General features: G+C 42.1%; 1 pseudogene across 1 annotated transcript; it reads right to left on the bottom strand.

Annotated features, from left to right (window-relative positions):
- Positions 1-254: 254 nt before the first annotated feature.
- Positions 255-3,870, bottom strand: LOC147618031 (isocitrate dehydrogenase [NADP]-like; annotated as a pseudogene). The gene is made up of 9 exons (XR_015262202.1): positions 3,634-3,870; positions 3,393-3,482; positions 2,443-2,453; positions 2,220-2,288; positions 2,023-2,133; positions 1,904-1,938; positions 1,597-1,739; positions 1,129-1,459; positions 255-614 (listed from the first exon to the last, which is right to left on the bottom strand). The product of XR_015262202.1 is annotated as an isocitrate dehydrogenase [NADP]-like (transcript).
- Positions 3,871-4,472: the final 602 nt, after the last annotated feature.

The following is a 4,472-nucleotide window of genomic DNA, read 5'->3' as shown; positions in this document are numbered from 1 at the left end:
GCCTTATGGCAAGCACAAACTTATACGGAACCGAGAGCCAGCACTATTGGGATCACCAAAGAAATTGGAGGAAGGAGAAAGTGCTCGAGAACCAACCTCACCAGAACAAGGAAGATCTTAGACCAAGGATTGTGGCATGCGAGTGTGTGCAGATTCCACATGCGAGCGTGCACGCGCACACACATGTATATAAACACTACGAGTACACATTCACAAAATTCAAAAACAAAAAAGGCTGCTTAAAAATGGTTTGAATGTGTGTGTGTCTAGAATTCTGATTTGGTAAGCCAACATAACAACACTAAAGTTTGGTACTGTAAAAAACAAGAGGTGCATGAAAGATGCAATGCTATATTCAAATCAAAAGCTGTGGTAAATGTCACCAGCAGCTAATCTGCACTCGCAATAAATCCGCTGACTCCAAAAAGGACCATTTTATTGGAGTTCTTACTCGGGGATCTTCCAAGGACAATAAAATGTCAAACAGACCTCTTCGTCACTTAGCATCTTGAGAAAGGCGCCACAAAGTTGAAATCCCCCAACTGCCTTTTATTCCTAAAACTACACAGCACAACCTGCTGAAGGTCCTCAGAAACAAAACTGTGGGACATCACCTGCAAAAAAAAATACCCAGACACATCACAAACAGATACACAAATCTCACTTCATAAACATCTTGATACATCCACAAGAAGTTTTAAACATTTTCCCACTACAGTTCGCACTTTGCAGATTACGACAACATCATGAGCTTCTGCAGGCGAGGCATAGCATGCCTAGCTAGGTGCGGTGGGGGGCAGGGGGCTGCTGGCCCCGGCAGGGGGGGACCGGGGCCAGACTCCCACCGCACCTAGCTATGTATGCGGAGCCTCATCTGGAGAGGCTCATGATGTTGAACAATGTAGGGAAACATAAAGCTTTCCCACAAGGGGAAATGCAGCCTGTGATCCCAAAATAAAAAAAATTTCATTTTGCAATTTCACAATAACCACAACTTAAGAAGACACATCACAAACGGATACCCATGATACACGAATCTCATCTCATAAACAGCTATATACATCCCAAAATAACACATTCATCATTTGCAATTTCACAATAACCACAGGCGAAGGAACTCGTGAAAACTTTTCTTATGCAGACAGCTTTTGAGCCAAATCTTTAGCAACAGCATCAATAAACTCTTCTGTGTTCAAATACTAGTCCCTAAACACCCTGGCATAACCAAAGCAGGTAAGCGTAGGCATAGAGAAATGCACCAGACTGGACATTTTCGTGATATGAGTATGGGCAAATAGAAAGAGAACCCCTCCCTCCATGTAGAGGATTAGTTAGTTTAGACCCTTACCTGGAGCCATGAATCAGAAGAGCCAAATCCTTGGTCATTTTTCCAGCTTCCACCGTCTCAATACACGCAGCTTCTAGCTTCTCACAAAAGTCCTTCAGCTCTGCCTGTGCCCTACAACATGAAGTAAACATAATATAAGCATACGTGGATACTCTTTCAAGAAACACATTAATCAGGTAAATCCTAGCGGAGAGTCGATCACCTACCTGTGAGCAAGACCCCGAGATCAGGCAAAATCGATCACCTACCTGTGAGCAAGACCCCGAGATCAGGCAAAAATAGAAGCAATACTGTTGGTGCTTGTTTCCCCACCCTTTTGGTGAACCCTGTAATGTCGTGTTACTGTCCCGTGCGCAGCCTCTGCCTCAATTGTCTTGCCATCAGGAGCCACCTACACAAATTCAAAACCCACTTAATGCAAAAGTACATAGACCAACCGAATAGAGGGTAACACAAAGCATAAGATGAGAGCAGTCAACGCATGGGACAAGAGAGCAATCGAGGCTTAGCTTGCAAGGGTTACACACATATCCCTTGAAAAATGAAGAGGCTTACTAGTACTGATGTCATAAGTCCAAGTGATCCAAAACCTATTGTCACAACGACACACTTTCAGCAACACACTAAAACAGGATATGAAGACCCAACCACAGCACTGAAACACCAAGCTTCACCTTGAGCCAGAAAATCACTCTGCACATCACCATCATAATTTTTGCAAGCCCACACATATCCACCTTCACTTTTCATGGCATACCATATCGTCAATAAGCCTATGCTCATACCTGCAAGGGTACAAAGATTAGTTAGACACCCAACATCACATGAAAGAGAATTAATGTAAAGGCCCTGGCAGTTTTTGAGTACTCACCAAATACCAGCTTCCTCATATTTGGACTTCCAGCCAGCTTCATACACTTCCTGGAAGATGTCTTTGAACCTGTGAAATGGTTAGTTGTAGAATAACATAAGAGGTCGACGGTCCCCTCCCCACACTCCACCTAGCTAGGTATGCAATGCCTTTCCTACACAAGCTCATGATGTTGTCGTGGTCCATTAAGTGGAAATTATAATGTTGCGAGGTCCCCGCACACCTCAGTACCTCCTGTATAGAAGCTCATGATATTGTCACAATCCACAAAGTGGGAATTATGGTGGGAAATTGCCCAAAACTTCTTGTGATTGAGAGGATGTTTAACCAAACATGTAACTTTCAAAGAATTTTGAGCATGTTTCAAATTATTTTGATTAATCTCTCTATTCTAAACTCTATTGGAGCATAAAATATTCATTTATTATATGTGAAAATATATGTATTGTTTGTAAATCACATTTACACTACTTTTGTGTTTTTTTTATTTCAATTGCAGAGCGCTGTGGTAGGCCAATTGCCCATATGTATTATATATTATCTTTTATCAATATATGTAATATTAGTAAAAGAACTTGGCTTACAACATTAAAATTAAACTACCTCACCTAAATATAATAAATTATTGCCTTCCAAATAGTAGGCTAAAAGGAAAGAACACACACACACACACACACACACACAAATAGAGAGAGAGTAGAGAGAGAGAGAGAGAGAGAGAGAGAGAGAGAGAGAGAGAGAGAGAGAGAGAGAGAGAGAGAGAGAGAGAGAGAATACTCTAATCTAAAGCTAATAAAGGAGAGAGAGAGAGAGAGAGGGGGGGTGTAAAATAAACACATAACCTAAGAATAAGCTATGAAGGGACATTTTGAAAATGCATGTGAGGAAAGCTTTTAATGCCATGTGAAAAGTTACAAAATAACCTTTGTTTTAGGTGCTCATTGACATTTTTTTTTTCAAAAAACTGGCTGTTTATATTAAGAAGAAGGAAGGAGACAAGTTACAACATGTTGACAAATGTACGGAGACCAGAGTCTATGCACATTACATACAGATCCGCAAGCCCTCAGCTTGCCTTTGAGTTAGTTGAGAAGTTTCTCTAGCTATGAAACCCGCTTTTTCCTCTTTTAGTGAGTGTGGCTTTCAAAAGGCATAGAGTGCTTTGATGAGCACCACATCCTTGGAGATGACAGCCTCTCTCATCTTTCGCACTTCCTGAATTTGCTGAGTTATCTGATCCACTTGCTTTCCTTTAGCTTTTCCCTGCAGAAGCAGCCAATGAAGCTTGGAGTCCATGTCTTTCAACCTTCTTTGTATGCATCTTTCACCTACATGAATCAAATTCTCTTTCGGCCTGAAATTGTTAGTATGCATACTATTAAAAATGGCATCAAGTCTATTTAACCATAAGCACCATAACATTTCTATTCTCAGGACAGCCCATAGCTGCCTTCTCCAAGTAACAAGTTTTTCCAGCCGAGGGGGTAGCCATTCCATAGCTGAATGCACTTGGCCAATGACTCAAAACATTTCTTAGCAATAGGGCAATGCATGAAAATGTGTCATCCTCCACCTCCTTGCATCTGTGGCACTTCCCATCCCCTATGTTCAGTCTGAAGGCTTTAAGCTGGGTCCAAATAGCTTTGAGCATGACCAACCAAGCTAGGCATGCTTTTTTTTGGTTCCACAAACTTATTCCATAGCTTGTCAAACAGAAGATACCATTGCACTCTGTCCAGGAGGATTCCCCATCTCTTGTTTAGAGTGCAATGGATAGGATCCGTCCTTTGTTTGGGGGGAATAGGGAGAAGTCCTTTTTGATTCTTCCATTGGAAAGCTTTGTGCACTGGCAAATCTTTAATCGAAAGCAGCCAAGTGTCCAATTGGTGCCATAATCTGATTCTTATCCCAATAAGGTCTAGTTCTGCATATGAGACATTGTAATCTCTGATCAGATCAGCTCTGGACATCCAAGCATTGATGTCTCTGTCCCAAATATCCCACCAACAGCATGTTCCTTTCCTGTGCATTCTCAAAGCCGCTTCAGCTTGGGCATTATCAATTGGGGGGAGGGGAATGCATGGCCACCAGATAGAGTCTCTCCCGTGTACCCCCCATGTGTAGCTAGGCTTCTTGGACAGGATAAGGTCAGTCTTGATAGCATTCCAAGTGGACCAAAGAGAATGGACCAATTGACTGCCAGCCGATTTCACCAAGTATCGCCATAATTGTGAGCAGGGGGAGCTTCTTCCA

This window comes from Cibotium barometz, chromosome 36 (genome assembly GCF_041138505.1).
Source record: "Cibotium barometz isolate CiBa-2024 chromosome 36, ASM4113850v1, whole genome shotgun sequence".
NCBI lineage: Eukaryota > Viridiplantae > Streptophyta > Polypodiopsida > Cyatheales > Cibotiaceae > Cibotium > Cibotium barometz.
This window is presented reverse-complemented; position numbering and strand designations above follow the sequence as displayed.